Source organism: Apostichopus japonicus, chromosome 12 (genome assembly GCF_037975245.1).
Source record: "Apostichopus japonicus isolate 1M-3 chromosome 12, ASM3797524v1, whole genome shotgun sequence".
Lineage (NCBI taxonomy): Eukaryota > Metazoa > Echinodermata > Holothuroidea > Aspidochirotida > Stichopodidae > Apostichopus > Apostichopus japonicus.
The window spans coordinates 8543483-8556836 of NC_092572.1; the positions used below are offsets into that span (position 1 = coordinate 8543483).

The following is a 13354-nucleotide window of genomic DNA, read 5'->3' on the forward strand; positions in this document are numbered from 1 at the left end:
ACTGGCAATAGTTCTTAAATATCTAATGTCAAGATACAGAGGCACACCCTTGGTTAGTATAGCAACTATGAAACATGTATAAAAGTAATACTCACAAACACTGTGAAGTTAAGGAAGAACCATCAGGTAATTGTCTACCAACACATAAAACTATGAGCACATGTGGTTCAAAATTAACTTTTCTTCCACATAATGATACCTGAAACCCACCACAAAAGGTAATGAACATAAAGCAAATGTAGAACAAATTACATCAAAACAATAACATGCATACTACAGCAGTAACAAAATACTAACAATTGCAATAATAGTTCTCGAGGACTCTCTGACAATCTTCCTTCAGAACTGATTTATTATTTTACTCAAAACTGGTTGAACACTTGTAATAAATATGTTGGATCTCGAAAGGAAACCTCGTGGTCAGAGGGATAGTCGGAGGGAAGAATAAATGGCAGAATTACAAAGAAACAATGTTGTACACAATCAAATAGTTTGCCTAATAGTGCATGGAACAGGCATGGTGTTATGTAGTTCGTTTGCCTCGCATGATCACAGGTCACCTTGGTCCCCTGAGTGTTCACACTCTGCAACTGATATCCCCCAAAACTGGGGACCAACATGTCGCGGTCTGACCCTGAGTAGGATAGTATTTACAATAGGACGTTGATCTCGAACAGGGCATATGATTCAATCAGATCCCTTCTGTGTTTTTTCTAATGTGAACAAGGCTTTTAGATGAAAGTGTTATATCAATGTAGACAAACATACTGTACATGTGGTTCAATACCATGCCATTTCTTTGATATCTTGCCAAGTGCTAACCAATAACACAAACATATACTAGTTGACACTGTAGAATGCAGTGTTTGCATACCACTACATTTATGCTAATGAAACAACCACATAACTACCTAAAGTCTGTGTTAATGACTAAATGGGTTTGATTATTAAATTTAGAGGTAATGTAGTGATAAAAATGTTAAAATACATTGTTTATCTAAACAAAAATAATGTGACGGACGTACGCGTGACGGACGTACGTGACGCACGTACCAAAATACGTACGTCTGTCACAGCATTTTCTAAAAAATTAAAATCCCAGGGATTAAAGGCACATTATGTAGTTATTGAGTGTTCAAAATGTGCATTAAATTGTAGATGCCTTGAAATCTGGGTACTTCCTTCTGTATGAAATTTTAAAAAATGTGATTTTTCTGTGACGGACGTACACATGACAATTTACATTTGTAAAAAAAGTTATTCTCAGAAAACTGAAAATCCCTGCAACTTTATCTGTTTGTAAATTGAATCTACATATTATATCACTTTAACAAATCCAAGAATATTTATTCCTCTGGAGATACACAGGCAAAAATAGGCATTTTGTTTTGGGATGTTTTTTGTGAAGCAAATTTGAGATTTTTTCAGTTGAGTAATACACACCTTAATCTGCCTTATAACAATGTGTTCTACAAAAATTAGCTACATATTATGAAACTCCATGGTTTTAGCTTTCATGTGATACCCTACATGTAATGATACAACGTTTTTTACTTTTTGGTGAAAAGGTTAACTAGTTTATGGAACTTCCCTTTAGTAATATTACTGTCATTCGTTTTACTTGATTGCCGACATTCACAATATATCCAGACATCATGTAATGGTTCAATAATTCAATTTTAAGTACAGTATTTTATGCTGGCATTTTGCCTCGACACTCGTTTTACTTGATTACCGACATTCCCAGATTATCTCTACACATTGTTGGAGGGGCTCAGTGAAATCAGTTTAAAAGTGCAGTATTTTTATGCTGGTACTTTGTCTAGGCACTCGACGTTGTACTTGATTTCCGACATTCACAGCGTATATGCATAGCCTATAAGTATAGCATTATAACATTTTAAAAGTTGTTTACCGTGCAGCCGCCTATTCGTATGAGTTGTACTAACGCACATGTTATCTGATGGTAGCATACGCCCATTAAAAGCCCCATTGACTTACACACTAAATCACAAAAGTAATGTGGTCTCTAAGTCTAGATAGAAGTTTTCACTAGCTTAACGCTACCCATCACCGGATAGCTGACAAGTTGGCCTTTCATGGCACCATCAATTTTCCGTACCATGACCGTGAAAATTTTTTGCTATCCGAGCCGGAAGTTTTCGTCACTTGTAAACAAACCTCTTCACTCAGTGGTAAACAAATTTCCTACGCTGCTCCTGGGAAGCCTAAAGGGGTCTAAAATTGCCTCAATTGACCCAATTTTTTCACCACATGTACTTCCATTCATGCTCTTCAACATGAAAGCCACAAAAAACTAGATTATGATTGATAACAGGTCACAAAAGATGTTCTCCTGCTGCTTTTTGGCACTTTTCCTGAAGGAGAACAATCGAGCGGATTGATATAGACTCTAATAGGAGTATGCCACCTTAAGTGAGAGTTGAATTTTTTTTTTTTTTCCAAAATGATACTTTTCATAGTCGTCACAATATAAACCACAACAGAATTATATGCAATTATCATTTTAGGTCCATAAAGATGTATTTTCAGAGATTTCAGTATGCACGGTGCAGTGTGTAAATACACATATGAGCAATACTGTGTAAGCAGTAACCAGGTCTATGTCTGCAACAACACTTCCAGTCACCAATTTTAATAAGCTTGACCAATTTGGGTGCATCTATGATTCTTGCAGGTATTATTGGTATCCCTGATCACAATCCACTTGGTCTGGCTTGCCCTACCTGCAGAAACATCATCCATAGAAGGGTTAGCGGTGAGGGCTTTTTCGTCTCTGGCTCTGAAAAGTGATGAAAACTACTTTTGTTTAGCTCAGCAGAATCCTCACAAACTGACCCACAGGACATACCCCAATGTATTCCTGAACTGTTTGGAACATGTTAAACTGATATTGCATGTCACTCCAGTGCAACTGTTAAGTTACTAAGAATAAAAGAAGAGAATTGAAGGTGTTCTTTGCCAAAATTGGATCATCGGGATTTGTAAACAACAGCCTCACTGTAACAGTATTACAGCAGTCAAAAGGAAAGCTTACTGGAATGCTATCTAGATACACTGTTCACCTCAATAGCATATCCAGTCCATTTAAAGGTTTGTGCATAGGTTGTTACAATGTATTAAAGACAGTTATAAGAGAAGAGAGGTGGATAGGGGGGCATATTTCATGATAAAACATTCAAATTTGTTGCTCGGCAGAGAACAACGACGTCAAATTACCTTATTCTCCATTGGTGGCAAGCACTGGTTCCTATAGTTACTACAGTAGATCTCCCATGGAAGCATCAGGATATCTCTTTCTGCTGTCAGAGTTGTTTGGGATTTGTTGTTACCTCATCTAACCAGTTGAGTCCATTGATACCACACCCATTCAAAGTATATCGCTGTGCATGCTGAGGACTTAGCACATCAACTTTCTCTGAAATTGACAAAACAACAGAAAACTAATGAGGAGTGAATAGGCTCAAAAACCCCATGATGCACATTGGCAGAAGCAGAATATTCATACCTTTGTGGATTATTTGCTAAATAAGACTCAAAACATTCTCTGTGCAAGGTATTAGCCCTCAGCAGCCACTCCACTTAGGATACAGACCTCATACAACATTGTGCTACAGCTGGTGTAGACTTGGTCTAGGATACTAACGTAGCGCCATTATGAACCTGAGGCCTAGGCCTAAGCTAACAACATTAGGGGTATTTCATGCATTGAAACTGAGTTTTTGTCCTTAGTTAAACACCAGGTACTTCCAGCTTTAGCAAAAACAACCTAAAGTATGATTACCATGTAATTTAGGTGCCCACAGATGTCAAATTTCACTGAACTTAGTCGTTCACGTCACACACACTGCAGGCTTTTTGGTCTGATTCTGAAGGATTTTGAATTTCGTGCATTTGGCACCTACTTAGCAGATTCAAGGCAGGAATCATACTACGGAAGCTTTGGTAGGTCAAGGCTTAATGACCCAATAGTTTATTGGGGAGGAAAACTGGTTAGAAATGCTCAGAAGGCTGTTCTAGTCTAATGTATGGACACGCACATGCTCTTTGTGGTACTTTAAGGCTGTAATACTAATTTATGCGTAAAAATCACCCAAGCGTGAAATTTTCTGACGTTTGCTTGAAAACCATTTTTACACACCATAGCAACTACTTTGATCCAAAATTGGGACTTCTAGCACTTAAAATGAAAAATTTGGCATTTTTGCTTAAGGTAGCATACGCCCATTAAAAGCCCCATTGACTTACACACTAAATCACAAAAGTAATGTGGTCTCTAAGTCTAGATAGAAGTTTTCACTAGCTTAACGCTACCCATCACCGGATAGCTGACAAGTTGGCCTTTCATGGCACCATCAATTTTCCGTACCATGACCGTGAAAATTTTTTGCTATCCGAGCCGGAAGTTTTCGTCACTTGTAAACAAACCTCTTCACTCAGTGGTAAACAAATTTCCTACGCTGCTCCTGGGAAGCCTAAAGGGGTCTAAAATTGCCTCAATTGACCCAATTTTTTCACCACATGTACTTCCATTCATGCTCTTCAACATGAAAGCCACAAAAAACTAGATTATGATTGATAACAGGTCACAAAAGATGTTCTCCTGCTGCTTTTTGGCACTTTTCCTGAAGGAGAACAATCGAGCGGATTGATATAGACTCTAATAGGAGTATGCCACCTGATAGGCTGGCTGTGGGTGATACGGTAGCTTATAAAAGAAGGTTTCCACAAGTTTGCGTTTGGTGACTCCAAATGGACTTGGACCTCCAAGATCCCTATTGTTTTGGTGCAGGTGTGCATAGCCACGTACAATAGACTGACCTGTGTTTATTTAATGTATCAAAACGGTGGTTCGGGCCATTTCTATAGTAACGGCTAGTGTACTGAAGTCATCGAAACCTCAATGCATTTTGCATTCTGGTTTACATTACGCGGTTGAGCAATTTTGAACAGCGCCGATAGCAACAACGTTAGTTTTGACAACGACGTATGTTTAGACAACGGAAGTTAAAATAACAACGTGAGTTTGAGCAACAACGTGGTAAAACAGCAGCAACAAGTTTAGTTTAGACTGCAACAAACTTAGTTTAGACAACGAAATATGGTTGCCCTTTTCGCGTTCCATACTGAAGCACTCCTCAGGTGCGTATCCAGAGGGGGGGGGGCGTTGGGGGCGCGCGCCCCCCGGGTAAGAAAAAGAGGAGAGAAAAAAAAGAGAAGGAAAAAGGAAAAAAGAGGGGAAAAAAGCGGAGGAGGAGAGGAAGGAAGGGAAAAGAAAAAGAAGAAAGAGAGAAAAAGGAGAAAAGGAGGGAGTAAAAGAAAAACGCGAAGACACCGGGGAGAGAAAGAGGAACAGTGACATCATTACAGCGCTGAAGGGTAGCCAGTGACGGATCAATGATTTCGTAAAAGTGTGACTCACCCTACCCCTTACACCGACAACTCCATTTTTTGACGTTTCCATTTTCCTCTCTCACTAATGATCTATATATGTACTATATATGGTCTATCATAACGCGTGTGTAGAATTGTGCTATGAAACCAACTGTGGCTGGTCTCGAACTCGACCGTGTCGTCGGGGAACATGACGCATTTTGGGATGGGGGCGACCGCCCGCCCCCCCCCATTCAGCATTTTTTTAAATGATATCGCTAAGTAATTTCAAAATAGAAAGTGCTTAGAGGCAACTTACAAGGCCTGGGAGGTGTCATTTCCAGCGATCTGGGAGACATTTTCGGCCAAAATTTGCTTGTACGCTTCGCGCCAACTTATGGTGGCGCTACGCTTAGATAATTTGCCTACAGGCTTCGTCCCTCCCTTGGCAAATTCCTCGCTACGCGCCTGTTCGAATTTGTAACGCAAACAGCAGATATCACATCATATCAGTGAGCATGAAAATGGCGTTCCAGGATGAAAAGCCTCAAAACTGTCCGACTTGCCTGAAAAAATAACCAAAAATTTTCGCGCGCGAAGCGCGCGTTCAACGTGTTCATGTCAATATCATATAAGCAAGCATCGGTTATTACATCGCATGCCATCATGTACCGTACGGTCCGTTCAAATTGCGCAGTATTTCGCGGGATGCTAATGTAAACAACGACATGTCTCATGTAGATGTATAAAAAGCATGGAGGTCCAATTATGTCAAAACTCTCTTTTACATTAGTAATGGCGAATTAGGGGCTGCACCCCCGCCGCGCAGTGGCGGAGCGTCCATACGGTCGGGGGGGGGGGGTAGATGCCCCCCCCCTGACGGACTCAAATGGACTGCTGGCGCCTTTTTCAGCTCTTTACCACTTTTTACTTATTCTAGATTATTAACTTTTTTATTGCGCTCTCATCTACTTATTGACATTTCTCACATTTTGTTGGTGTAATTTGGCGATGACACCTTATTCTTCGTTTATCTGCAAATTAGCCAGGCCCGGAAAGGGTCATTTCCGGCGATCTAGGGAGTATCTTTATTCAAAAATTTTCTGTACGCTACGCGCCAACCAGTGGTGGCGCGTAGCGTTGATAGTGTCGAAAGCGCTCCTACAGACCATTCTCGCCACTCCTGACCAATACCCCTAGCCTAGCCTCCTACGCCTATGTGTGTAGTGTTCGGTTTCGGAAATATCTGCTATTTTTGCATTTCCTTCAACCAAGTTTTATAATAGCCGTTATAAGAGGTTTTAATGTTTCTACACCAATAAATTAACTGTGTCTAAATTTTCGAAAATTTATGACCAACATTCTGCATCACACTTCCCTCTACTCGTGCAATTTTGACCGGTCTGTTAGGGGTTGAAGGAAGTTTTTCTATATTGGTTGTCCATAGATGAAATTTTGTACAACATTATGGGTATGTTTTCAAGTGAGTTTATTCACGAGAAATGTGAATTTTCAAATTCTGAACAAATATGGGGCTTAAAACCTTGAAAAGTTGGGCTGACGGGTATTGTGGGCCGCGACGTAGAATCACCTACAAAAGCAAAGACTCACAGGAGATGCCATCAGGTCGAACATGATGTGTGCCGGGTTGACAAACTTCAAAAAGGTTATGGATGGAAAAAAAAAACTATTAGGAAATACCTGGTTCTCAGGCAAAAAGTGTACATCTGGTTGGTCATTTCAAGCCCGAGAAGTGCCGTTTCCGGTGATCTGGGGGGGTTTCAAAACAAGAAATTTTCTTGTACGCTGCGCGCCAACCGATGGTGGCGCTCCGCTTAGATAGTAATTCGCGCCCCCCGGGTTTGAAAATCCTGGATACGCGCCTGCTCCTTGCCAAAATTTTGGCTGGCTGCCTACATACCTCAGGCTCAAAGACTTCTAAGAATCGGCAAGTGCTGATTGGCTATAGGGCTCTCATGCTTACAGTTCAACAGTTAATAACAACTCCCAGTCCTGCTTTAATTCCACTAACAGCCTCTGCAGAGCTTAACCACAAATGTAAACAAACACTGCAGAGACTAGGAGACAAATTAAAGGAGCTTTGGCAAAAGGTGAAGGCTCAGATTTTTTTTAACAATGGGGATTAATTGTAATTAATTAACTTTTGACCAAAAATTATTAGGCATCATCTTATTCATACACAATCCAACAATCATCAGTTCAACTTTGAATATGATCCATCAAAATCTTGAGGAGATTGAGATATTTGAAAATATTACAAAGAATGACCCCTGATGACCCCCTAAATGACATTTGACCTCAATTTTCCGAACAACCCTCATAACCCTCATCCCGAGGAACGTTTTGACCAAATTTCATTATAACTGGCCATACACTGTACGAACAGGAGCAATTGAAAATATAGGGCGGCGGTCCGGGCCACGAAAGACCCCTAGTTGATTTTTGATATCAAATTCATGAACACCCTGAAGGTAAAACTTCCATAGTACTATCGTGACAAACCCTCAACATTGTACCATGGAATCTGTAGGAGAAGAAGCATTTTGCGTATTTCCACAAAATGGCCCATTACGGCCCACAGGTGACCATTGACCCCAAATTTCGGACCATCTCTGATGGCCCTATACCCAATGGTCCTTGTGTCCAATTTCATGAAATTCCACTAAATACTGTGTGAGCGGGAGCGGTTTTACCAATTGTTGACGGATAGAGTGATAGAGTGATAGACGCCGCACTGTAACAATAGCTCACACCAGCATGCTCGTATGAGCTAAAAATGGAGTTGTCGGTGTAAGGGGTAGGGTGAGGCGCACGCCCCCTCTCTAATCTTCGATCTGTCACTGGCTACCCTGTGTATATAATAGGGATCAGCGCTGTAATTATGACTGTTCCTCTTTCTCTTCCCGAGGTCTTGGCGTTTATCTTCTACTTCCTGCTTTTCTCCTTTTTCTCTCTTCTTTTTCTTTTCCTTTCCATCCTCTCCTCCATTTCTTTTTACTCCCTCTTTTTCCCTTTTTTTCTTCTCTTTTTTCCTCTCCTCTTTTCCTTACCCGGGGGGCGCGCGCCCCCAACCCCCCTGGATACGCGCCTGCGTATAGATATCAAAGTATTAGTTTATCTATATACACTATACTTCAATATTTATTACAATGTTTGTTTTCTTCATCGGATATGGGTTCTGGAATTTTTTTTTATGTAATATACCAAGTTTTGAAAGATGCGTGACCTAATTATGTCATTGGTTTCACTGTTAATGCTATTAACATTTGACATTACAATTGAGAAATAAAAACAAACAATAATCAATATTAGTAGTATGACACACAGATTTACAACATAAATCCCACAGACAAGAACTTACACTTTTAGGATACCTCCCTACAGAGACCAAGTTCTTGTCTTAGCTGTTTTACATCACAAAAATCGGTTTGTGTTCTCTTTGAATAATTATCGACAGTTTGAAATCAAATCCTTCTCCGCCAGATGAACGTCAGGTTGATCAAATTAGTTTAGTTTAGTAGAAGAAAAGGATCAGGAGGGACACTTAAGTCCCCATCAAGGACCCTATAGAGAGAGGAAAAAAAAAACTGAAGACACAAACACTCAGACCCGATTACAATGCTTAAAGTGCTTGTCCAAAGCATTCTTAAACCCATTGACACTACTTGCAAAGTACAAATGCTAATTTCCTCGTCGTCAAACAAGGTGTAATTAATAACTACATTTACTTACGGATATCCTGCAAAAATGTTAGCCACCAGAGTTTCACGAAGAAAGTCAAACAAAGATTTATTTACTTCTGTTTTTCTTTTTAAGGATTAATAGCCGAGCTTTCGGAAGTCGAAAACATAAAGCAGTTTGAGTTTAATTTATTTCCACGTAATATATCTTTCTATATATATATATATATATATCTTTCTATATATATCTTTCTATATATCTATAAATATATATATATATATATATATAACTGTCGACCTAAGGTACATATCATGAGTATATATATATACATGTATATATATATATATATATATATATATATATATGTTGATACTAGATGAGACTAGTGGAACACTAGTAGTTGTAACTCGGAGTTTCACGCGTTATGGTCTGACGTTCGCTATAACGCGTGAAACTCCGAGTTACAACTACTAGTGTTCCACTAGTGTCATCTAGTATCAACATATATTCCGCTCTGTCCAATGGACATAGAGCACTCTGCGCCAAGATAGACGCCAACCTACTCTCTCTCTCTCCACCTCTCTCTCTCTCTCTCTCTCTATATATATATATACAATGGTGAATAGTTAAAGTTAAAGTATAGCTTTTAAGAGTTGATTAAGTGCTTGTTGGAGTCAACAGAATTGAACAGTGAACTGAACAAAACGTTGGTGCCTTCCAATCACAAGGTCCCCGGTTCGAGTCACTACAAGAGTAATGTATGTCGTCCAGTTACAGAGTTGTTGACAGTTCATAATCATGGACGTTCAATATGAATGTAACAGACTGACTTCGGTCAGCTTGCGGCTTTGATAAGCCAATGAGGCTTTTTTCGCGAGTTCCTGCTTGCAGGAGGATCTAAATTACATACATACATACAGTGATGCAAGTTGCTACGTGCGAAGATATCGAAGAATTAGGCTGGTAAAGTATTAGTATAATTATAGTTGGATGATATGACTTTATTCGAAATGTTTTTTCGATTCCTTATATTTTGGTACACTTTAGTTGTTATATTTTTGTTCACTTTTCATTTATTTCTTCGACAAGCCCCGGAATGAGGAGAATGATTCATCGTCGCCATTAATACAGTCTGAAGAAGAATATAAATCAGAAACGATCAAGTTGGACTCAACGGAGAAACAAAACACCGAGCTAGCTAATAGTGGATCAACAAATGAAGGCAATTGCAAAGTTTGTAATTTCAAAGCAACATGTTGGAAATTTTTGAATTTTTTAAAGGTTCGTTATGGTTTGCTTCTAGCCATGTTATCGGCGTTTATATTTGCTAATCTGAATGTTATTGATAAAGTACTTTTGCAAACACTGGATCTACTTCAAGTAATCCCAATATCTTCAATCGTTACGATGATTGGCTCATTATTGTTTGTCTTGCAACAACGAGTTTCTCTTTCCACAAGTTGTACTGATTATATCTGGTTATCCCTTAGTGGAGTTATGCTGACTTCAAACGCCTTTTGTACCGTCCATTCTTTGAGTTTCATTGATGCCGGAAAACAGTCACAGCTAGGAATACATAGCCTATTTTCACTATTCTTCAATTCTACTGTTGCTGTTATTATTGGTGCTGTCGCAGTCATCGCAAGTGGAAAATGGAGAGAGCCAACATTCGTAGATGCTTCGTTGGAAATTTTGTGTAGTTTAGTGTACTTTGTTGGTCAATGTGCTCTTTATCTTGCCCTAAAAGTAGAAAAAGTAACCGTAGTTAAAAATACATTAACAATAGACATTGTCTTCACATTCCTGATGCAGTATTTACTTTTACATATCGCTTCTACGTGGACCTCTAATGTCGGAGCATTGTTGATAATAAATGCGTGTATTGGGGTATCAATTTAAAGGAGACACTTGCATATCCAACAATTGTCATTGATCTGCATGATGGAGATGAAATTGGTGAACTGCTTGAACCAAAACCACCCTCAAGAAGCGATTCTATGGTCACACATCCAAAGTCAACACCATGAAGACTGAGACCCCAGTTGGAGAACACTTTAACCTTCCCAACCATACCATTAACGACATGTCCCTACAGGGGATTGAATCCTTAGGTAGCCGTCCTGACATAGTACGAATCAGCATAGAGAGGATGTGGATGCAACGCCTTCGCACCATTCAACCTCATGGGCTCAACGTTCAGGAAGGACATGACTAACTTTTCTTCTGTCCCCCTTCCTCTCCCTTTGTCCCCCCCCCCCATCACTCCTCTTCTAATAGCTCTCTTCCACCCTTTTTTCTCCACACCTTTCTGTCTTTGTCCTTCACCAGTTTATTCCCTACCCCTTTTCCATAATCCTCTCTTTGTCCCTCCACTGTTTATCTCCTACCTCTCCTCATCCCCTGTTGGTTTTTTTTCTTTCTTCTCTCCATCCCTTGTCTACTAATCCCCTTACATCTATCTCTTTGTGTTCACCATGCTCATTAACCTGTCTGTATTCTGTGCGTGTTTTTGTCCCTTCTGTTACTGTTACTTGTCATTTAGCCTTTGAAGACGATCCTGCTAGGATCGAAACGTCAGGCCAACTTATTTTTACACAAATTAATATTGAATATATGAATTTGTGATAGGCTCCACCCAGGGTTTCCATTGTTGACAGCTGTACACAATAATGCAGCATTTAACTGTGCCTAATGGAACAACTTAGGTAAAAGTAATAGTGAACGAATGTATACCCTCTCGCAAAAATTCCATTCCATTGGAAATATATATTTCACTTTAATTTGTATGCAAAACATCATATGAAATAATAAGCTCATTTTAAAATTGTGTGTACATGATTTCAAACAATACAGATGTTAGACCCCTAGGGTGTTGAAGTTCTCGAGTGGGTCAGAACGATGGGTCTTTATGAACATTAGGATGGTATGAGCACCACAACCATTTTTCTTTCACTTTTCTTTACAAACTGTTATTTTACTTGACGATTTTTTAAATTAAAATACATGAATTGCAAGCTTCTGTATGGATGATATAACAGCACTTGTCAGCAAACAAGAATTTCCGAGCTTCAGATGTGTGATACAGTCTGTTGCATTGCTTCAGGAGCTTTTAGGCTGTGTTCATATTGGATCACGTTTTTGGTCCTGTGTTGACAATTGAACCAAAAATATGTTATACCAAAATCTCCTATAGTGTGTTCACACTTGAAGTCCTGCTCCAGCTCTGATTGCCCACTCTGGATCAATGGACAGAAAGATACAATATTTGTAAGGATACTCACACAAAAGTGCGAATGCACAAAGTGTATTGTAATTTGTGTAATACAGATGAGTGTCACTAACTTCTGCATGCAACGGATATTCAAGATTTGAGGTGAAAGTGGAGAAAGAAGTAAGTGTTAACCATGGTGTACATGCCATGGAGAGCTTAAAGATATTCAGAGGGACTGTAATATACTGGCAATAGTTTTTATCTAATGTTAATACACAGAGATACAGAGGCACACCCTTGGTTAGTAGCAACTATGAAACATGCATTAAAGTAATACACACGAAACTGTGAAGTTAAGGATGAACCTTCTGGTAACTCTGTCCACCAACACAAACTATGAGCACATGTAGTTTCAAAATAAACTTTTCTCCCACATAATGATACCAGAAACCAACACAGAATGTAACAAACCTGAAGCAAGTGTAGAACAAATTTAATAGCAACAATAACACGCATACTACAGCAGTAACAAAATACTAACAATTGCAATAACAGTTCTCGATGACTCTTTGATAATATTCCTTCCAAACCTGATTTATTATTTTGCTCAAAACTGGTTGAACACGGTGTAATAAATATGTTGGAATATCAAAAGGAGACCTTACGAACAGAGGGAAGAATAAATGGCAGAATTACAAAGAAACATTGTTGTACACAAACAAACAATTTGTAGCTAATAGTTCCATAAATGTTCATGGTTAATTTAACTAATAGTGCGTGAAACAGGCATGGTGTTATGGAGTAATTTTGCCTTGATCTCGGGTCACCTTGGTCCCCTGAGTGTTCACACTCTGGAACTGATATCCCCCAGAAGAGGTGACCAACATGTCGCGACCTGACCCTGAGTAGGAGAGTGTTTACACTAGGATGTTGATCTCGAGCAGGGGATACGATTCGATCGGAACACTGCATTTTCTAATGTGAACAAGGCTTTTAGATGAAATTGTCATATCAATGTAGACAATAACATACTGTTCATTACCATGC

General features: G+C 39.3%; 1 long non-coding RNA gene across 1 annotated transcript in view; it reads right to left on the reverse strand.

Annotated features, from left to right (window-relative positions):
- Positions 1-1962: 1962 nt before the first annotated feature.
- The window catches only part of LOC139976918 (uncharacterized), a 472282-nt gene continuing 460890 nt past the window's right edge, over positions 1963-13354 (reverse strand). The window contains exons 2-4 of the long non-coding RNA XR_011796317.1: positions 3806-4699; positions 3241-3439; positions 1963-2803 (exon numbers count right to left, since the gene is read on the reverse strand). This is a non-coding gene — a long non-coding RNA (uncharacterized lncRNA). The remainder of the gene's footprint in view (positions 2804-3240; positions 3440-3805; positions 4700-13354) is intronic.